We start from the raw sequence: 24223 nt of genomic DNA on the forward strand, positions 1-24223 counted from the left end.
AGATAAATTGATTTAAAGAGAAGAGGAATACTCATTAATGACTTAAAGGGAGCTTCATAAGAACTGCAGCTGGGGAAAACTGCTCTTGAAAGTTCTGTTTGGAAGCCACTGTTATGGTGAGCTGAGAGGTTCATTAGCTTAAAACTTCAGATGTACTTCATTTGATTCCTTTTCTGTGTCCTGAACCTGAGAAAAGGGATGTGGGACCTTAATATTTCAAGAGTGGTGCATGTGTAGCACTGAAGTTTTGTGCTTATTTCACACTCTGTGGATTAAACTTTAGTATTTCACCTTAAGTTAACCAGGGATATAAAATAAAGACCCTAGCTAGGTAAACCAACAGTTTGGATTTATCTTTTTAGTTATTGAAGTCAAGAGTTCTTTGTTTATCTCCTGAGACTTTCTTGGGGGGATTCTCATCATACTATCCTTGGTGGCCTGTTATAAAATTATTTTTTTTATACTTATATTTTGTTCACAGTCTCCTGACGTAGGCCATACATCTGAAACACAGCCATGCTGAGTCTTCTTAGATGAGAATAAAGATTGTTGCACATGATTGGTGATTTTCGCTTCTATTTGATTGCCTCCACTGTTTCTTGTTTGTGCTTTGTGACCTGTGGAGGTTGCTTCTTCCCTTTTTGGGTATATAAAATTATTCTCTACATGTCAATGGAGAGCTCACACTTTGTTGCAGCAGAGGTAGATTCTTAGTACCTCCAGGACCAGCATGTCTCTCTCTCTCTCTTGAAGCTGCCTGTCTCCCAGGCTTAATAAACCAAGCAGAGTGAAACCTTAAATACACTCCCCCGATATTCAAAAGCATTTAACTACCAGAATCGGCATCTGGCTGGTTAAATACCCCATAACTGACTATCTGTGAATTTTCAGCAGAACATGGCCGGCCATGACCTGCTAAAAATTCACAATTAGTGGCCAGCGGATAGATGGTTATATCGTGTAATATAACCAGCTGTCAATTTTCAGCGTGATTTGGCAGCCATACTTGCCATGCCAATACCTGGAATATATTTGGCCAGTTCCAACTTAACTGGCCAGCGCTGAATATCGGCTTGGTCAGTTCAGTTGGAACTGGCTAAAAATAAACCGGATATTTAAAGCTGGTCAACAGAAATGGCCCGGCATTGAATATCAGGGCTCAGTACTGACCGCAGAAGTTAGCCGGGCTAACTCCCCTGGTCTGAATATCGTTCCCACTGAACTTATATGTTTAAGTGTTCCCTCAATCAAACTAAAACCTTCATGAAGTATGTGATACTCACTACAATAAAGTAAATGAACAGTTACCAAGGGAATGGTTACTAAGCTAAAGCAGCTTGGTTTATTACAGGAGTTACTAATCATTGTGAGTTGTCTTTAAACTTTGTTGCTTTGTTTTTCGAATGGTGCACAGTGAAGTACCGTAGTATATGGTAATTCTGATATGATTATCTCACAGAAATATTACACCTGGATCTAGATATTTTCTACTTTTATAATATCCAGATCCAAAACAGGTGATTTATAAACAGGTTTTCTCTGGCACTTTAACTTATTTTGCAGCTAGTGACTAGAATGAATTACCTATTGATCTAAGATAGCAATTTGATTATATGTTTGTTTGTTTTTGAAAACTGTTGAAAACCTTCTTGTTTAAGAAATTTTTAATGTGACTGTGTTATTTTTCATGATGGGTAATTGACTGTGTAATATTCCTGGAGTTGATCCAGTTTACTCTTTTGTGAGCCACATTGAACTTTTGTGGTAAGTGTGGGATACAAGTATCATGTCATGTCAACTCAGTACCACAGGTCTATAACTCCTGCAATAAATGGCAATACAACTTGTGATCACTGTTGCATTTTCCTCTCCCCAGGAGGATTGGGTTGCTAATGTGCAGCATTTATCTCTTGAACAGCTATAAGTAATCACAAATACATTCAAGGCACATTCTCTGCCATTTAACGTGCTTTAAGAGGCAAATGTCATGTGTTATTTCCTTAATGAACTTTAGTTAATATCTCTCTTAATGTCCCCAACTAAATGTAAAGAGAGAATAAACTTGCAATTCATAGTCACTCCTCTCATATACACAGATAGGTCAATGTAATAAATCACACTCAGGCTTTGTGCAGGGCTAGCATGAGGGATTTAGATTTGATAGGAACTGGGTGACATTCTGGGAAAGGGGGCTCCACCTTAACCAGGATAGAACCAGGCGGTTGGTGCTATCTTTGAAAAAGAAGATAGAGCAGCTTTTAAACTAGAATAGGGAGGGGAGGGGGAAGCTGACAGTTACCCAGGAGCACATGGTTCAGTGGGGAGTATGCTTGAAGGATACTATTGAAACAGGACATTTAGAGAATTACAATAGAGAGGTTTCAATAATGCTGAAAGTAAGCCAGGTGTGCTCTATGAGAAAGCAGGATAAAGGATGCACATTATCCCCTTCAACTTCTTTTTTTTTTCTAAATCTTTATGATTTTTGCAAAAAGATACAATAAGTAATAGATATCTTTATAAAATATATGAGTAAGTACAATACAAATGGCAAACTGTCAACCATATTTAAGAACAAAATTAAAAATAATAAACCTAAACCAATATAATAAACATATCAGTAGATTATCGAAAATGAAATGAAACAGTAAATGTGCATATGCATAAAAGAGAAAACATATCCATATAAAATTATATAGACATACCAATTAACAAAGTTGTCTAATAATGACCATGTCTTATGAAAAGATAAATTATGACTAGTCTTTAAGGCAGCTATTTCCTCATAGAACAAAGTAAGTTCCACCATTCATGAAAGTAAATATGTGAATTGTTTTTCCAATACAGAACAATTAAATGAAGAGCAAGTGAAATCATCAAGTTGAATAATCTTGCATGTTTAAATGGGATTAGTAAACCAGGGGTGGGTGGTTTTAAAATTAAAATTTTAAACGACAAAGTATCTGTAATATTGAATAATTTTTGAAAAATCCTTTTCAATTTACTTCAACTACTAAGCAGCTTGTAGATCCAAGGAAAAAACACAATTTGAAGTGCCTGCATACAAATGCTAGAAGCCTAAAAAATAAGATGGGAGAGTTAAGAGTATACGGAACTAAGGGACCCTTTTACTAAGCCACGCAGGCGTCTACGCATGCCCAATGTGCGTCAGTTTTGAGTTATTGCCCAGCTACTATGTGGCCCTTGTGGTAATTTCATTTTTAATGCGTGTCCACTAGGCACGCCGGAAAATATTTTTATTTTCTGGTGTGGGTGGTAATTGGGCGGCAATCATCATTCTATGCACGTAGACCATTACCGCCTGGTTACCGCGTGAGACCTTACTGCTAGGTCAGTGGCTGGTGGTAAGGTCTCAGGCCCAAAATGGATGCGAGGCAATTTTAATTTTGCCACATGTCCATTTTCGGCAAAAATTTTAAAAAGGAATTTTTTTACAAGTGCACTGAAAAATGATTCTGTGCGCGCCCAAAACATGCATCTACACTACCTCAGGCCATTTTTCAGTGTGCCTTTGTAAAAGGGTCCCTCAATGATGAGGTAGATATAATAGGGATCTCAGAGACTTGGTAGAAAGAGGACAATCAATGGGACACTGTGTTATCACGGTACAAATTGTATCACAATGATCAGACTGGAAGGGGGGGGGGGGGTTGTGCTATATGTTAGAGGTAATTGAGACAAAATAAACACTCCACATGATGCAGATAGCGTGGAATCATTGTGGATAGAAATTCCATGTGTGAAGGGAAGGAATATTCTTTTAGGGCTGTACTACTGTACCCGCCATTTTGAACCTGAGTGAATTGGAGACGGTGAGACGTGAAGAGCTTGGACTGTCTTTAATTATGGAAATATTCCCCTGAAGCAGCTATACTGTAGTGAAACAGGGTGACCCTGTCGGACTTTATGGAAGTGAGGAGTACATTATACGCGAGGCTGGATTCATAATATAAAGTTGGACAATTCTTCAGCCGAGATAAGTACTCTTGCCAAGCTTTGGGAAGTGTTTTATTTATGTCTTCTTTACAAGTGTTTGTAGAGTACATGGTTAAGCCAGTGGTAAAATTGTTTTGTGGAGTTTTTTTGAAGACACATGACTGATACGGTTCCCTCATTATACAAAAGGCTTGTCCTTTGACAAAGAGGTGTTTCCATGGGATCTGATGTCTTTTTTTCTCCACATTTTGTTGTTATTATTTTTTCACCTTGGGGACGCCATTGTTGCTTTCAAACACGTTGTACACAAGGTAGGAAGGTGTGTTTTTGTTTGATAATATATTCTACCTATTCCGTTTGATTTCAATTACCCCAATATTGGCTGGATAAATGTTACATCAGGGAGTGCCAAGGAGATAAAATTTCTAGAAGTAATAAATAACTTTTTTTTGGAGCAACTGGTCCAGAAATTGACGAGAGGGGGAGCCATTTTGGATCTGGTCCTTGGTGGCATGCAGGGCATAGTGCGAGAGGTGACAGTGTTGGGTCCCCTGGGAAACACTGATCATAACATGATCAAGTTTGAGCTACTATCTGGGATGAACCCGCAAAGGAAATCTACTGTAGCTGCATTTAATTTTCAAAAGGGAGACTATAATAAAATTAGGAAAATGGTTAAAAAGAAGCTAAAGGATCAGCTACTAAGGTTAGGACACTAAATCAAGCATGGGCGTTATTCAAAAATACCATCTTGGAAGCCCAGACCGGATGCATTCCACATATTTGCAACGATGGAAAGAAGAGAAAACGACAGCCAGCATGGTTAAAAGGTGAAGTAAAAGAGGCTATTATGGTCAAAAGATTGCACAACTCGGGCACTCTGCACATGCTCGGACCACCTCCTTTTCTATCCCATACATATCGCACTGGAAGCCATCTTGAAGAAAGTTGGATTTATTTGGCCACAGCCAGGAACGTTGTACATTACAATTCAAACAACATGATAACATAACTACTGTTATAACAAAATATCACAACATATCACAACATGCTACACCATGGGTACACAGCTTTCTATCTCACAAATGCCTAGTATGCCTCACAGGTTGCCGTCTAAGCAGCCTGGGCATCCCCTATGCCAATTTCAAGCACCCGTTGGCTCCTGGTGCACCCCATTTAAGGATGCCCTCCCATCTTACCAAGCCACTGTCCTGGCCCCCCAGCCATCTAAGCTAGGAAACAAGCTGTGCCCCCGTTCTTTCTTTTACTTGGCTGCCAACATTTAGCTTCAACAATTGCTTATGGATATAACCTTAAAATAAGTCTTTCTGGGCACGTAATTACCCTTCAGTTAATACTGTCAGTGCTATGTTGCTGTGTACCCCCTGGCGTCATTGTGTAAACCTGGGCTCTTACCGCCCTTTGGCTCTTAACACCTGTCTGCGACAATCGCTGCCCCTTGACCAGGTGGCCTGGTGGTTCAGCGTTGCTCTGCTCCCGCTGCTCAGTTTGAAAAGGGGAGTCTCCGACGTGTCCTTTCCTTTTTCTTTTCTTCTCTCTCCTCCCCTCCCCCTTTTCCTGTTAACCCTTTCCTTGCGTACCCTGACTCACTGCCATCCCTCCCCTGCTTTTTCCCCGCCCTCCCCTGTCCTTGTCCTTACAGGCCTTTGGCCCGGTTGTGCCCAGTCCCCTTTAACGGGTATGGCTGGGTTTTCTTTGAAGATTGCCCTTCAAAGAATGGAAAAAGGACCCAAATAAAGAAAATAAGAAGCAACATAAGCACTGGCAACGCAGATGGAAAGCATTAATAAACAAGGCTAAAAGGGAATGTGAAGAGAAACTTGCTGTAGAGGCTAAAACTCACAATAAGAACTGTTTCAGGTACATCAGAAGCAGAAAGCCTGCGAGGGAATCCGTGGACCGTTAGATCACAAAGGAGCAAAAGGGGCTCTCAGGGAGGACAAGAACACAGCGTAGAAACTAAATTAATTCTTTGCAGATAAAGGTGAGCCAGTTGATGTAGTGTATCTAGATTTTCAGAAAGCTTTTGATAAAGTTCCTCATGAGAGACTCCTGAGAAAATTAGAGTCATGGGATAGGAGACAAAGTTCTGATATGGATTAGAAATTGGTTATTGGACAGAAAACAGAGGATATGGTTAAATGGTCATTTCTCAATGGAGGAGGGTGAACAGTGGCGTGCCACAGGGATCAGGACTGGGACTGGTGTTATTTAACATATTTATAAATGATATGGAAATCAGAATGATGAGTGAGGTGATTAAATATGCAGATTACACAAAACTATTCAACTATTCAAGATTGAATGGGCTGTGTTGGCATTAGTGCACCGGCAGCTGCTAGCGCGGCTTAGTAAAAAGGGGGGGTTAGATTGTGAGTTCATTTGAAACAGGGAAAATACCTACTGTATCTGTATGTAATATGAAACCTGATTTGGTTGTACCACAGAAATGTGGTATATCAAGAGTATCATAAACATAAAGATATGCAAACATCTTCTGCAGATCCAACAATTAGTCAGAGCTAGAGTGGATTTCCTTTGTCTCTGTACCTAGCTTTTGTGGTTGTGTATCAGCGGTACATGGTTCTGGTATTGGTATTTGCATTCTGTTGACATTTTGTACAAAATATGATTCATCTAATCAGTTTTGCAAGACTTCCAAATATTTGCAAGTTTGTTGAATGATTTATAAAGCTTTTCTAAAGAAGTTCTCAAATCTCAACTGCTTAGCCATATGGCACAAAGGTCATACTGAGCCACCGTCACAGTCAACCAGACTTGATTAAGAATGCACTACTTCCATAATAAATAATTTATACTGCTTTCAAATTTCAGTGCTGTACAATTTTGATCCTGTTTCTTAGTATTCCTATTAGGTTTCAATTTACTGTATTTATTGTATTTATGTTTATACTTGTACATTTTACTATTGTTATGCTCTTAACGAAATTGTAAGTTTTGATATTAAACTGACTTACTGTACACTGCCATGGGGGAATCTCTTCATAAATGTGGCTAATAAATCCAAATAAATGAATTTATATGTAAAATGAAGGATCAATTCGCCCTTGTTCAGGTCATTTCAATATTTGCAAAAATGTGTTTTCCAATATAAACAAAATAAAATACAGTTGAGCACCTTTTATCCAAAAGGAGCTAGGCCCAACATTCTTTTGTATAACTGATTTTCCTCCATATATTAAAAATAAAGATAGATATAAATAATGACAGTATGAAGTACAATTGTTTGCATATGTTATAATAAACTCAGTTTGCATATACTACACTAGCTGTACACAGTCCAGTCATCCAGCTATACCCAGCCATTCTCAAAAGAGGGCAGTTTTCTAACAGGTTGCTAGGGTGAAAGGCAAAGTAGGTGCCTATTTTGGCTATATTCTATAAGTCCAACATGAGTGACTAGCGGGCTCATTTTCAAAACAGAAAAACATCTAAAAAGTGTCATAAAGCAGCATTTGGATGTTTTTCTCACAAAAACATCCACATCAGTATTTTTGAAACCTATTTTTAGACATGTGTCTTTGAAGTCCATCAGAAGTGCGTCCAAATCTCAAGGGGGTGTATCAGGGACATGTTCAGGGTGGGACTTGGGCGTTCCTGACACTTAGATGTTTTTCAACCATAATGGAAGAAAACAAAAATGCCCAGGACTAAAACTAAGATGTTTCAAGCTAGACCTGTTTTTATAATGAATAAGGCACAAAATGGTGCCCTAAATAACCAGATGACCACTGGAGGGAATCACCACCACCTAAAAATGTGATGAAAAACATTACTTGTCAGCCTCAGATTTTTTTTGAACATCATCTTTATTTGGATGTCATATCGTTACAGCGAAGAAAAACTTTCCAGAATACTACACTATTCAACAAAAAGACATTAATCATTGTGTCTCCCACACTACAACCCAAGTAGTGATAGGTGGAGGGGCATAATCGAACGCGAATGCCTATCTCCATGGGCATCTATGTCCGAAAACGGGTACATGAAGAGGTGGGACAGCCCGTATTTTTGAAAAAAATGGACGTCCATCTTTTTTTCTGATAATACAGTTTGTACGGACCAAATGCAATGGATTTGTTCGTTTCTGAGCTGGCCGTTTGTTTTTTTTAGTGATAATGGAAACTAAAAACGCCCAGCTCAAAAACGTCCTAATCCGAGCCATTTGGTCATGGGAGGGGCGAGGATTCATAGTACACTGGCCCCCCTGATATGCCAGGACACCAACTGGGCACCCTAGAGGTCAGTGCGGTGGGCTTCAGAAAAAGCTCCCACATGCATAGCTCCCTTACCACGGGTGCTGAGCTCCCAACCCCTTCCCCCAAAACCCACTACCCACAAATGTACAACACTACCATAGCTCTTAGGGGTGAAGGGGGCACCTACATGTGGGTACAGTGGGTTTTGGAGGCCTCCCATTTACCAGCACAAGTGTTGCAGGTGGGGGGGGGGATGGGCCTGGGGCCACCTGGCTGAAGTGCACTGCGGTACCCACTAAAGGTGCTCCAGGGACCTGCATACATGCAGGCCTCTAGGACTTGTTGCTGCTGTATAACTTTGGCACACCAGTTGACACCTGAAGACTAATCTCTCCGAAAACATCCTTTATTGGAATAAGCACGTTTATTCACAGTTAACTGCAGATCACAGGTTGTGCCACACTGGCAAAGAGTCTCTCTGGTACTGAGATTAGCAGTAGGTCAGAGCTGGCTGAATGCTGTACAATCCCCTCTTTCAGCAACATTCAAGATAAGAACTAGGTTCTGTAACGTGGCTAACACATGAAAGGGATCTAAAACTGGCTTACAAAAATGGCCACTACCTCATGGACTACCGGAAAAAAAACAGGGCACACTCTGACCCAGTAAGCAGGGGGAAAAGCACCATGGGAGTACAGCCTACCAACTACCAACATCGTGAGCATTTACCACAAGCTAGTGGAATCATGGAGCCCAATACCCTACACCCACCACAATGCATTGCTGATGTGACTCTGCAGTGCGCATAACAGAAAAGGTGTCACACTCACCCGAGAGCCACATCAGAACCAGGGAAAGGCTGTCAGAGGATAGAACACATTCTGCTGTCATGGAGGTGGGTACGGCATTTGAGGCTGGCATAGAGGCTGGAAAACAAAATTTATAAAGTGTTTTTTTTTTTTTTGGTGGGAGGGGGTTAGTGACCACTGGGGGAGTCCGGGGAGGTCATCCCCGATTCCCTCCAGTGGTCATCTGGGCAGTTGGGCCACTTTTTTGGGACTTGTTCATGAAAAAAAAGGGTCCAACAAAAGTGACCCAAAATCGCGCTAAAAACACCTTTTTTCGATTATCAGCTAAAGACGCCTATCTCTCCTCAGCCGATAACCACGCCCCAGTCCACGCCTCTGACATGCCCCATCAACTTTACCTGTTTCCGCACCGGATTGCAGTTGGAAACGCCCAAAATCGGCTTTCGATTATACCGATTTGGGCGCACACGGGAGAAAGATGCCCATCTCCCGATTTGGGTCAAAATATAGGCGTCTTTCACATTCGATTATGAGCTGGATAATATACCCAAGGGCATTACTCATCATCTTGTCAAAACTCAAGACACACCCATCACATTTTATCATATATATCCCCCCCTTATCTCCCTCCCCCCACCCTCCCATTCCCTAGCCCCAAAACAGAAGAACAGAAAAAATCATATTACCATAGTAATCATTAGGAGGATCTAAATATATATATCAAGTCTAGTCTATCCCATTAATTTAATTTATACCAGGTGCTGTACTAAATTCAGAAAGATCACAATACAAAATAAGCACTCAATATGTTTAGAGCCCCACCAATATACCCCTTATACATTCAAAAGCAAGCTACGTTCCTTGTGGGTAGGTATAGACCAATAAGCTTCCCATACATCCTGGAAAAGTTTCCACTGAGACTCAGGTCTATTATCCACTAGCTTTCATTCAAAGAGAGCCATATCAAACAACAATGTATGCCACACTGATAACTGGGGGATTCTATGCATTCGCCACTGGGTCAGGATGACCTTTTTGGCCAAAAGTATGGCTTTTGCCAGAAACAAGCTCTGTGCGTCCTACTCCATCTGCAATTGTGTCCCATCTCGAAATAAAAAACCCCACAGAATTTAGCACAATCTTCCTTCCCAAACATCGGGACAGAAAACTTCTTACCCCCTCCCAAAAGACCTGTGGGATTTCTGAGCTGTTTTGATTTGTTGGCAGAAACTGCAGGTGATCTAAAATCTTTTCTAATCTATATTTTCACCTAAACTTACACAAAAAAGGAAAGAAAAAAAACCCACTGTGGTTTTACTAGGGTGTGTCCTCTTTAAACCTTTCTGAATTTGTGCTGTATTTTTTGCTGGGTTCTTTTTCTTTTTTTCTGAAAATGCAATTCCTGTGTTTGGGGGGCTGGGCTGCCTGGAGGGAGTTATCTGAGGCTGGGTTTAGTTCCTGTGACGAGTGTACAGAGTAACGTACCTTAACAGATAGGATTCCAGCAGAGATCTGGAACACCATCTGCCGTGGCGCTGATTGTGGATTCTAGCTCAGTCACTCGCACATTAAAGTCAGCCACTGCTTGGGTGAGCCCCTGCACACTGGAGTGAATGCCATCTAGTCTTGCACCTAGTGCTGATACCACTGCTGTAGAGAGTTTTTCAATGAGCGCGTCAGAAATCGTGGAACTTTCCGCTTGCTGATCCACCATCTTGTTTTCACACACTGACATGGAGCGCACGTTAGTGCCATCCTTTTTAGCCCTTTTTTAAGTTATTTCTACCCCAGTTTTCAGAAGAAATTTGTCCATAAGTAGTGGGGCATTTTGTCCTTCACCAGGAAAGGAAAAAAAAAATCAAAGATCATAGCACAGTGATGCTCTGAATGAGAGGGGGTCGAGGAGCTCAAAGAGAACATAGCCTCCTAGCTCAGCTGCATCACATGACCCCCCCCCCCCCCAGCCTCATATTTTATACTCAGGTTCATTAGAACAGCATTCAGGTCCCTGGAGTAGTCTAGTGTTGGGTACAATGCACTGCAGACAGGTGGACCCAGGCCCATACCTCCCCCTACCTGTTACACTTGTGGAGGAAACTATGAGCCCTCCAAAATTCACCAGAATCCCACTGTACCCTATATAGGTGCACCCTTCACCCATAAGGGCTATGGTAGTGGTGTACAGTTGGGGGTAGTGGGTTTTTTTTTGGGGGGGGGGCTCAGCAGACAAGGTAAGGGAGCAGTGGTCAAATGTGTACCTGGTAGCATTTTATGAAGTCCACTGCAGTGCCCCCTAGGGTGCCCTATTGGTTTCCTGGGATGTCAGGGGGACCAGTATACTAAAAATGCTGGCACCTCCTACATCCCAATGGCTTGATTTTGTGCATTTTGCACTTGGATATTTTTTTTTTCCAGAAATGGACAAAAAAAAATAAAACTTCCAAATCACAAAACCTTCTATTTTCGAAAACAAAAGATAGATGTTTTTCTTGTTTGAAAATGACCTTCTTTGCTGTTCAGATTTTGGATGTTTTTTTAAACCATCCAAAGTTGGACTTAGACATCATATCAAAAATGCCCCTCCATGTGTCTTTGGGGGCATTTTAAGGGTGGGATCTGGGCGTTCCTAACAGTTTTTCTACCATAATGGAACAAAACAAAAACAGTCACAGCTAAAATTTGGATGTTTTGGTCTAGACTAGTGTTTCCCCAAGTCCATTACTAGGACTAGGGGGCATGCGATGAAACTACAGTGTAGTAAATTTAAAACAAATCGGAGAAAATGTTTCTTCACCCAACGCGTAATTAAACTCTGGAATTCATTGCCGGAGAACGTGGTGAAGGCGGTTAGCTCGGCAGAGTTTAAAAAGGGGTTAGATGGTTTCCTAAAGGACAAGTCCATAAACCGCTACTAAATGGACTTGGTAAAAATCCACAATTCCAGGAATAACATGTATAGAATGTTTGTACGTTTGGGAAACTTGCCAGGTGCCCTTGGCCTGGATTGGCCGCTGTCTTGGACAGGATGCTGGGCTCGTAGACACTTGGTCTTTTCCCAGTGTGGCATTACTTATGAGTACCCCTTGCCAGTCAGGTTTTCAGGATATCCACAATGAATATGCATGAACTTGATTTGCATGCACTCCCTCCATTATATGCAAATCTCTTTCATGCATATCCTAAAATACCTGACTGGCAATGGGTACTCCAGGACCAAACTTGGGATACACTGGTCTAGACCTGTTTTATTAATGAATAAACCACAAAAACGTGCCCACATGACCAGATGACCACTGCAGGAATAAAGTAATGACACATCTCACTCCTTCTGTGGTCACTGACCCCCTCCCACACTGCAAAGATGTAAATGAAACAGTACATACCAGCAAAAACCTACTATACCTACATATAGGTGGCACCTGCAGCCATAAGGGCTATTGTAGTGGTATATAGTTAGGTACAGTAGTTTTTTTTGTGGGTTTTGAAGGGCTCACCATAGAATATAAGGGGGCAATAGTGAAATGTGTACCTAGGACTTCTTATGTGAAGTGCACTGCAGTGCCCCCCTAGGGTGCCCCACTGCTATGCTGGGATGCCTGTGTGGCCAGTCTACTAGGAAAGCTGGCTCTTCCTGCATCCTAATGGCTTGATTTTATGTGTTTTTCACTTGGATGGGTTTATTTTAATGGCCCAAAAAGATAGATATATTAAGCACAACAACATATAGGAAATTGTCATTTTCAAAGAGAAAAGATAGACATTTTCCTGGTATGAAAATGGTCAACCCAGACGTTTCAGCAAAATGTCCAAAGTCAGATTTGGACGTCATATTAAAAATGCCCCTCCACATAATATAGTCTCACAGATGTAGCAGAAATTGTATATTTACACCGCTTGGTAGTAAGTGTAATATTTGCTGATAAATGAAGTGCATAGGTGCATATTGTACAAAATACATGAATAATTCATGGCTTCACCCATGCGTCATTCAAACTACACATCTAAACATGCCTACAGGCTTTGACACTGCTTTTATATTTTTACTCACACAGTTGTGCAATTTAATTAAAAAAAAACTTTTTTCTGTATGGATTATACCAATAGAAAAATCTTATTATTTTGTTTTTTAATTACATCCCAATGTGTTTGCCAGAGATTTCCATGCACTCATCCTAAAGCATTCTGAGTATCCAGGTATGTGTTGTGTAATACAGTTGACATTCATTGTACTATACAACACAACCATAACAGTCTTTTATGTATTCATATGTCATATCTGGTTTAGGCATTGTTTGGGGCAGGAAAAGCGGTTGTGTTAACGAAAGTTACAGAGAGATTTTCAGAGGTGGTTCCAAGCCAGTCACTTGCTGAGATGATTGGCGTTACAGGAGACTGCTGCATACACTCACTTGAAACTTTGCTATTCATCTCCATGTGATCTGTTTCACTTAATCTGGCTTCTCCTTTATAACTGTCTCTTGTAGCCTGTATACTTGCATGATTTCCAGCTGGGTAATAAAAGATTTCTACTCTAGGAAATTTATCATTTGGGTTATAGCGAATGCAGCGTGATCCATTGTCATTTTCTCTTGAGGATCTGATTTAACATCCTCATCTTTGTAGTTGTTAGCATCTGCTGTATTAAGATTTGAAAGTATGAGTGTTAATAATTTCAGAGTCGGAAAGTTTGAAGCACATGAATATTAACAGAGCAGTACAGAAAAATGTGGCATGATTAAATCTTACCAATGAACACAGACACATTTGATATCTAACAAACATCCTCATCAGCTAGATCACAATACCACTTGCATACCTTTACAACTATCAGATAGGTGTTATTTAAAATGATAGTGTCTTACTCAAGTTTTAAGGATGTTGCACATATATATATCAGTCTTCAATATGCTCAGCTTCCTCTATACAAAACTTTGTCTCCTAACATTTAGATTCTACCTTATTTCCTGACATAGTTTATATCATAAATACATGTAGCCTTAGGCAGAGTCCAGGACTAGCAGGGGCTGGCACTCTATTCATCTGCCCCCTGGATGTTTGGTGGGGGAAAGACAAGAATTCAAGACCCTGTCATTGGGGATGTTTCTTACTCATGTCCCTATTTCAAGCAGTAAGCAGCACTCTCAGTTTCCAGAGAGGTAATTGTACAGCCTGAACTGATGTCCAAAACAAAAAGGATTGTTTGCTAAACAATTTTTTTTCAAAGCAGGTAGACAATCAGTAATGAGATTCAACTTAAATGGAAGTACATGTCAATCAAGCAAAGAGGGATTTCTGGGCTCCTGGATTTTCTTCCAGTCTTCTCTTTAATCTCCAATTCCTCATGCCACAGGATGGTAAGGTACTTCTCCTCCGATTGTTAAAGTCTTCATGCTAGTGGCCTGACATCTGCTACTAGTCTTCTCATCCTAGACTCATTGAGTCAGACATCTTCTTCTTCTTGTGTTCTTTATAAGCTTCCTGAGTCACTCCTCTCAACTCTATTTATAGGGAACTTTTGAGAAAACAAATTAGTGTAACCTTCTCCAAACTCCAGGTTCCTTTGTCACAGGGCCACACTCTTTAAAGTCCAAGCATTCCTCCTGAGCTCTGGTCACTCTCAAGAATGGGGGAGCCGGTGAAAACATCATTAAAAATGTTTCAAACTTAAATGTTAAATCAGAAACACCTCCCAGATAAAGCAAGAAGATTTGTATAACACAGCTGCCATTACTTCCTGCTAGCAGACATAGATTCAAGGATGTAGTTGCAAATGTGTGTTTAAGGCAATAATACACAAAATTTGTCTCTTAATGTTCATTAAATGACAAACTAGTCTGTTATTTTACTTTAACACCTATCAGTGTAAGTCACCACGTGCTGCATAATAATGAGATGCAAAGCATGCAGATGCATGGAAGCACCTCGTTGTTATGCAAATTGAATAATGCAGATTTGGATGGATTGCTGTGCCAAATTAATTGAGATTTTGCGGTTCATGACTCACATCCTTGGAATCCATTACCAGTTGAGATACAACAGGAAAGGGCCTGTTTTACATTTTACAAGAAATTTAAGATATGATTGTTTGGACAATAAGATGTGAAGGCCTACTTTAGATGGGAAACATTGACAGGAAATACAGCAACTTACCCTTGTAAAAGGATATTTCAGAACTAATGTGTAAGTGCTGACACATTGTAGAATCCTACTCATGTCAATACTCCTAATTAAGTACAAAGGCTGCAATCTTTCTGTGCTTTTCATTTTGAAGGAGAAAAAAAAAACCTCAGTTGCACGTTAAGGAAGAGAACTCCCTTAATCCCTCCAGTAAATCAAAGCCCAAAATTAGCACTTTTAGAACACCAATACTTGTTTTGTAGCAGCAGTAAATCCCAATGCTAATAAATTAAGGGATCCATGTGCACTCCTTTCTGAAATGAGGAATATATATGAAGGTAAAGCGTTATGGATGTCATATACCACCTTTCTGTGGATACAACCAAAGTAGTTTACATATTTGTTATGCAGGACATTTTTCTGTCCCTAGTGGGTTCACAATCTAAGTTTGTACCTGGGGCAAAGGGGAGTTAAGTGACTTGCCCAGGGCCACAAGGAGTTGCAGTGAGAATCAAATCCAGTTTTCCAGCCCATTGCACTAACCATTAGGCTACTCCTCCACTCCATGTGTAAACTTTGGTCCAGCCCAAGCCTTACTCCCTTTCCATATGTATGTAGTGCATCTTTACATTTGGAAATACTGGCTTTCTAAAAATAGGTTTTCTACATGTATGCAAGTGCAAGTATACACACATGCCAGTGCCAATATGTACGTGTATAAATTGTGAATAGCGCTTCTTAAATAATCACCAATATATGGAGTTTGCATGGATGATAATTAAAACTTAGGGATGGGGCAGAGAAACACCCAAATGCTATTCTTTAAGGGCACACATAAGTGGCATAACACATAAATACAAGATGGGATCATTTACATGAGCGGATCATGGGAGAGGCATGGGCGCAGTTGCCACTTATGCTTGCATGTTACAGAATACTGTAAGTTATGTGTACCTTTGTCACAACTGGGCACCAAGGTCAATGGCTGGTGTTACTGTGGGCACCTAAATGCAATGAGCAGTGATAATGGATTATGCTAGCATTCTATAAGGTAATTCAGGCACCCAGGTACTGTTACAGAATAGGCTTTCACCGCATGGCATTGGGTCACTTAAAAGAGGGGCACCCACATATAGAATTACCCCCTCATGATTTCATCAAGGTGTGTCAATGGCAAAAGCCAGATATGAACCATGGTTTTCATGCTTTTATTGTCTTCTTCCTTAATCCAGGCCATTGCCTCCTTCCAGTGGGACACCATAAGGGTGGGTTACAAATAATAAATCCAATCAATCTGTACTTCTATTCTAATTCAATACCCCAGTGACTTCAGGCTTAAGAGAAGCCAACAGTGAACTTTAGAAAATATGCAGGTTTTTACAAAGGTGTCTGAAGAATAAAGCTGAAACATCACTTGATGAAATTGTCATGCAGTTTGATCTCAATAACCTGTTATCATTATCATCACTGCTTTTGATGGGTAGGAGAGAAAGCGGTTTGTAAGGTCACTACATTTCAAAAGCTAATACTTTGGTAAAACCATGCAAATGACCGTATAGCTCTTCATAGCTAACAGTTTGAAATGCAATGCAAATGAAGCAATTATATTAGGATAGTAGCCATCAGGGAAGACATTAGAACAGGGCTTTCCAAATCTGTCCTGGGGACCTCACAGCCAGTCAGGTTCTGAGGATATCCGCAGTGAATCTGCATGACATAAATTTGTATAAGCTGGGTCCCCAGTGCATACAGATTGGTCTCATGCATAGTCATTGTGGAATTTCTGAAAACCAGAATGGCTATGGTGTCCCTGGGCTAGGTTTGAAATGCTTTGGATTAGCAAGTTCCTCTTTTGACATTCTTCCAATCCTTTTCAAATTTGTCCTTATCCAACTATTAGTCATCACCAGGACTGATATACTAAATTGAGGAACATATAATCAACATAAGCAGCATAAAATGTATTGTACTGTTTTGGGATCTTGCCAGGTACTTGTGACCTGGATTGGCCACTGTTGGAAACAGGATGCTGGGCTTGATGGATCTTTGGTCTGTCCTAGTATGAACTTATGTAACTGAGATGATTTTCAGATTTAAAACCATAAAACCATATTACTGTCCTGCAGATCTGTTACATTTAGTCACCTATTATATAATTATTCCCTAAACGTGTAGTTTTCTGACAGCCATTTATTGTCTTTTCTTCCTCAACACTTTTTTTCTGGCCTCCTACATCCACTAGGACATCAATCAAGGAGGTGCTCACTAAGACTGTTCTTTGTAAGAAAGACACAGCTGCTGCTTCATGCAGGTCTGAACAGTGATAGTCCCCTGGATTTTCTTCTAATCTTTACTATTTCAGTAATTGACAGCTTCCATTTCCTTACCAAATGCCCTTCTTTTATCCTAAAACTCAGAGGACCCTATAAACATATGCTAAAAAGTGCTTAGTCTTTCAGCTCAGAGGACCAGAAGCAGGTGCAACAGGAACAATGTATTAACTGTTTTATACCTGAGGTCTGACAGTGTTCTGGTTGTGTCATAAGCAGTCTCTAACAACTCAGCAAATATGACAGCTGAATACTCATAAATGTCTTCATAAAGCAGGCTTAGTACCACCAAACCCTATGAGTGTTTCTCCTTGTATTTTGATTATGGCAAAAACAGATCTGGAAGGGATGGAGTAAGCTTTGACGGCAACTCTAGTAACTGAGAAGTAAGACCAGTGCCAGGCAGACTTCACCAGTTTGTGTCCTGAAAATGTCAAAGATAGAACAGAATCAAGACTGCAAATGTTATAACACAATCAAAGCATATGCTATGCTGGGCAGACTGCATGGATTATGCCCACCAATGGTCCTTATCTGTCATTATCTACCATGCTACTATGGCCCTAATTTTAGAAGTTTCATTTGTGTTTTGTTATCTGAAAATTGACATTCAGATATCCAGATTGCAAGGATATTCAAATTCTGATTTTATAAAGCCAGAGTATGGATGTGTAAAACTGCAGCATGCCCATATGGCAAGGGGGCGTGGTCTGGGAATGTTTTTGATGGGAGGGGCAGAAAAACAAAGTGGGAAGTGGACCAATGACTTCAGGATGCCGAGACTAAAGTAGTATAAAGTAGAATAAACTTTATTGTAGACTCGACACAGTACTGTGTTTCGGCCACAGGCCTGCCTCAGGAGTCTTGAGTGGTGTAAATAATTTTCTGAATCACTGTCTTGGACATTACAAAAAGAAATTATGTATCCAAATTATGGACTTTCAACTTCAATTTCAGGAGGGGAAGAGACATCTATGTCCAAAAAGATGGACATTGCTTAGACCTGGTACTCGGCATATCTAGGTTACAGAAAGGTTCTCTGATTGAGCAACTATCCACTAGAAGGATTAAGACAAGTCACCTCCTTAATCCCTCAGTGGTTGCTGTCCCCCTCCCTCCCCTGAATATGAAACTAGCAAGGGATACAGGGCTTTAAGACAACTCCAGGAACTATGAACTTCATGCTACTAAAATGTTTTTTGAATTAACTTTTTATAGATCCCCAAGCAGAGTTGAAGAGTAAACTAATGATTCGTACAGTGGGCTAGAAGATGAGCTTGAAGCTGGTGGACCCTGGTTCAAATCCTGTTACATCTCATTGTGATTTATTATTATTTTTTTTAATTTTGAGCCCTCCTGGAACTGCCAGGGACAAAATAATAATAATAAAAAATGTGTTTCTACCATACCTGAACATGTAAGAAACCTACAATTCTGAAGGCTATTGAAATGGTACATTCAGATATGGTAGGTATTTTCCTATCCCTGGAGGGCTTACAATTTAATAATATAAAATAAAATAAAATCTCAGAGCTGAAGTGAGATTTCAACCTCTGTTCCCTGGCTCTCAGCTCACAGCTTTAACAATTAGGCTACTTCTCTGCTTTGTATGGAGTTTTATATGGACATTTAATAACATATGAATCAACTAAAGTAACAAAAATGGGTGTGGAATTACAAAATCACTAAGATAAACAAAGTAGTCCACACAGTGAAAACTTATGGAGCATATAATATACTACCCAAACCAAACTTTTGTAAAAGAAAAGGAAGGAGAAGCCTCAAAAGCTCAGAATCAGTGAAGATCGGTTTGATCACAACAGCCGTTTCTGATTTTGAGCTTTTTCAGGCTTTTCCTTCCTTTTTTACAAAAGTTTGGTTTGGGTAGTATATTTATGCTCCATATGTTTTTATTGCATGAATTACTTTGTGTTTGTTCATTTTATAACATGGACATTCAAATGCTGCCACAAAGATGTCCATATCTCTTTGTTTATACCATTCATAATTTGGATGTTTCAGTTTGTAAAATGGATGTTCATGCTGGATGTCACCAGTACATGGATGATCATTTCTCGTACAGGCTAGATCCTGTTCTAACATATAAGAACAAAAGGCATCCATATGTGACTTACCCCCAAATTCTATATAGGTTGTCAAAAGTTGGGCATCTAAATGCAAGCATGCAGAGCAGATGCGTGCAACTTAAGTTAACAAGGTGTTAACAATCGATAATTGAAGTTAATTGGCAAGCGAACATCTGCCCTAGTCACTATTCTATAACATCTACACCTAAATTTTATAGTGCACAACTCAAAAGAGGTGTGGCTATGGGAGGAGCATGGGTGGATTGAGGGCATTCCCAAATGTTAAGTAACATATTATAGAATATTGTCATTTGCACACTCAACTGCCAGAAATTAGGCATTTCAACAGGTGTAAATGCTGGCAACCAATTTTGGGACCAAGAATCCACTCTAAGTGAGCTGTATAAAGTGCTTTATATGGAATACTAATTTAGTGTGGATCTTTTCCAGCGCCTATCTGTGGGGACCATTTATAAAATTTTCCCCTTACTGACTTGGACATCCTTTCTAAAATGCCTCTCCATGGTACTCACATTATTTAAAAATGATCACCAATAATATCTTACATACCTTCAGGGACATTTTAAAAATTGTTGATCATGTATAAAGTCCGCAGGTATTCACATCAATGACTTTTGTACCAGTGTATGCATAATTTCCCTTCGAGAATTGCATAAGGAAACAGTACTTACAGGAATTTGCACCTCTATTTACTATGGATATTTTTCCAGCAAAATCAATGCGCATAGGGCCCTATTTACTAAAGTGCAATAAGATAGTGCAGTGACCAGGCATTGGTTGCCAAAATGATTGTGCAAACAAACAACAAAAAGCAGAGCTCTGAGTTTCTATGTTAAAGCTGGCAAGAATTTGAACCACATACTAGAAAATCATAACTGGGTAGAAGTGATATGTCAGACCATAGAAAACTCACTTTCACACTCCAATGGAAAGAAAAGGACAGTAACCAAGAACACCTCGCAACTTCATAACTAAAGGGAAGGTGGATAACAATAGCTTCCAGCTAGAAGCGCAGAATGATCAAACAGACATATAACCCAATAACACCCACTTCATGAGAAACTGGGACAAATTAAGCAAAAACATACTGAACAAATAGCACCACTAAAAATGAAAACAAGAAACAAAAAAACCACCACACCCATGGTTTACTGATGAGCTACTAGAGATGAAAAAACTTTTCAGGAGATCAAAAACAAGACAGACATGAACAAAACTACGTGGAGAAAAGCAATAAGCACGTACAAACACAACATAAAAAGAGTGAAAACAGAATACTACGGCAAATATGTGAGTCCTAAACAGATAAACATGAAGAAAGTATATGAACTTATGAATAAACAATTAAACACCCAAAACCTACTAACATCAAATGAAACACCACCAACGGCGAATGAGCTTGCACAATATTTTGAGCAAAAAATAATAAAAATATGATCATATCTTGCCTCACCACAAACATCCTTCAGAGACTTCCTACAAGAGGATGACATCATCACTGATCATATCAAGGCAGACAAAGTCAAAGTACTACTAACAAAATATGCACGTTAACTGTCTACTAGACAGCTGCCCCAACTACATGATGAAAAATCCACCAGACTGATTTATCAAACACCTCACAGAACACAGAGTACATGTTCTCAAATGGTCATTTCCCAACTGATAAGAGCAACATTATACTCCAATTTCTAAAAGCACCACTAATAAGATCAGTGACCTCACAAATTATAGACCAGTGGCTTCAATGCTATTACTGACCAAAATGATGGAGGGTCTAGCACGACAATTATTGGAATACATGACACACTCCTTCATATTTCTCAATCAGGCTTTAGGCCACAACATTTTCCAGAGACAGTTACAATAACACTGATAACGAAATTCAGGAGCCTGATTTGCCATGGTCAGAAAATTCTACTACTACAAGTTGATATTTTGAGTACTTTCGACATAGTAGACCACCCAACACTGAAGACCCTAATAGACAATATGGGAATCAGTGGAACAGTGGAAGCTTGAATCAATGACTTCTTAAGGACAAGATCATATCTAGTAAAGATGTCCAACCAGCTATCATTCTCTTGGATCCCTGAATGTGGGGTACCACAAGGCTCCCACAATATCACCAATACAATTCAACATCAAGATGGCCCCACTTAGAAAGAAATAGGAAAACATGGGATTTAACCCATTTATGCATGCTGAAGATATCACTATGTACATTTTAATAACAATATCACAGAGATATCGGACAAGGTCAAAGAAGGTCTAGATATCATGGAAAATTGGGTCAAACTTTTCAAACTGAAACTAAATAGAGAGAAAACCAAATTCCTGGTACTAAACAGCTCACACAATGCCACTTCCTACCAAAATTTTACAATTGACCAAACAACTTACCCAGTAGAATGACAACTAAAAATATTGGGAATTATTCTTGATAAACATCTGTTGCTGAAAAACCAGGTTTCAGCAGTCACATCAAAGAGTTTCAAAACTCTATAGAAACTGAGAAGGATCAGAGACTATTTCCCCAGACAAACATTCCGTGTAATAGTACAATCTTTAATATTACCCCAACTGGACTATTGTAATGCAGCATACATAGGATGTAAAGAAAGCATGCTGAAATCACTGAAGACAGTTCAAAACACAGCAGCAAGACTAATATTCAAAGAGTCAAAATACAACAGTGTAACCCCACTACTAATCAAGTTACACTAGCTCCCAGTAAAGGCCAGAATATTCTTTAAAACTGGCATGTTAATTTTTAAAATACTGTTCGGTATGTCTCCTGACTACATGGTAGACCTAATTGAAATTTCACCAAGAAATGTGTGTCCAGGAACCAGAGGATACCTACTGCTCCATTTACACAAATGCAAAAACATAACCTACAAATCCATTTATACAGCTGGATTTAGCTACCTGGGCTCCAAATGGTGGAACTCAATTCCCAAGGTCATAAGAAACATCACTACCTACCTCCATTTCAGAAAAGAACTAAAAACCTATCTTTTCAAGAAATTCCTTAGCTAATCATACCGTTAACTACTGTATCATGCCAATCGTAACTGTATAATAAAAATGCAATCCTTCCTGAATGTTACATGTAAGCAATATTGAATCGAAACTTGTTTTTGGATATTCGTGGGATTTACTGTAAGAATGAATGAATAAATAAATAAATAAAGCATGCCATTTTGATGGAGCTATGATTTCCTAACAGTGTGATGACAGAGAAATCAGTTTGGATAAATTGATCGCTGATGAAGGTGAACACATGGTGGTGTGAAAAGCCAATTTTTACAAAAAGGCTATTATTTATGAAGCATGATTTCTCTACCACATGATTAAATCTCTGGCAAGCTTTGGCAGACTTGTGATTTCCCAATAGGTTGGTGATAAAGAAGATACATTATTTGGAAGAAATGAGTACCTGTGAAGGTGAACATATGGTGATGTGAATGATCAATTTTTACAAGCATTTATTATTGATTAAGCACTGGATGTGCTATATTGACCCATGATGGAGATTTCTATCAAAATATGGCTATGCTGAGTCCTTGTTTTTGGATTTAATTGATGTTTAAACTGTTTTATAATGGGAGTTTTTCTTGTTTTGAGCTTGCCTCTCCCTTTTTTTTTTGAAGCAGTTATAAATATACAGGTTTGTAAAATGGTAAATATATCAGACTAAATTCTATAAATGGTGCCTAAAAAATCAGCACCATAAAAAATAGCGCTTGTGCTATTCCATAAACAGCGCTTAAAGTTAGGTGCAGTTTATAGAATAGCGCTTAGCACCAGGAACTGCGACTTTATTTAGGCTTGACCATTTACACCAGTGAAACATTCGGTATCAATCCCTGTACCTAAATTAGGCACATATCTCTGTTATTCTAGAACAATGCACATAAATTGTGGGAATGCCCCTGATGCACCCATGATCTTCCCATAGCCATGCCCCCTTTTTGGACTGCAAGGATCTCATGCATAAATTTACATACATACATTTTAATTAAATCCAATTAGCACCAATAATTTCTTGTTAAGAAGCCAATTATTGGCACTAATTGGCTTATTATTCAATTAAATTGCACACACAAATTGGACACGTGCCCAAATGTACATGAATAATTTTAGCAACTTTTATAGAATTTAGGGGATAGTGGGCACTTCTGTAACTTGGTACTAAGAAGTATGGAACTTACTGCAGGATGCATGAGTGCATCCCATGGTAAGCCATTATAGGCTATGGTAAGCGTGCACTAGTCATTACCGCAGGTTAGTAAAAGGGCCCCTACCTGTCCTAGAAAGGTCATAAAGAATGTGATGCAAGGCTAATGATATTGTTTTAAATATTTTGAAGGTATACAAAACAGAAGAAAAGATTCTTAACTGTTTTTTTGTTTTGGTTTGTTTTTTTCTGCATTGTGCCTGGTCTGCATAAGAGTCTCCAAATTCTCCTTGGTCTCTACAGGATGTATAGTTCAAAACATCTGAATGGCAAAAAAGAAAGGGCCTAATATCCAGCTGGCAGCAATCAGTGTTTTGCAGACTGTCACTGGCATTCAACCCAGAAATTCAATGCTGGCATGTCCGGGCACCGACATTGAATTTTACACATTTCCGGAGCCGACTAACGCACAGCTAGT

The sequence above is a fragment of the Microcaecilia unicolor genome, chromosome 4, assembly GCF_901765095.1.
Source record: "Microcaecilia unicolor chromosome 4, aMicUni1.1, whole genome shotgun sequence".
Classification (NCBI taxonomy): Eukaryota; Metazoa; Chordata; class Amphibia; order Gymnophiona; family Siphonopidae; genus Microcaecilia; species Microcaecilia unicolor.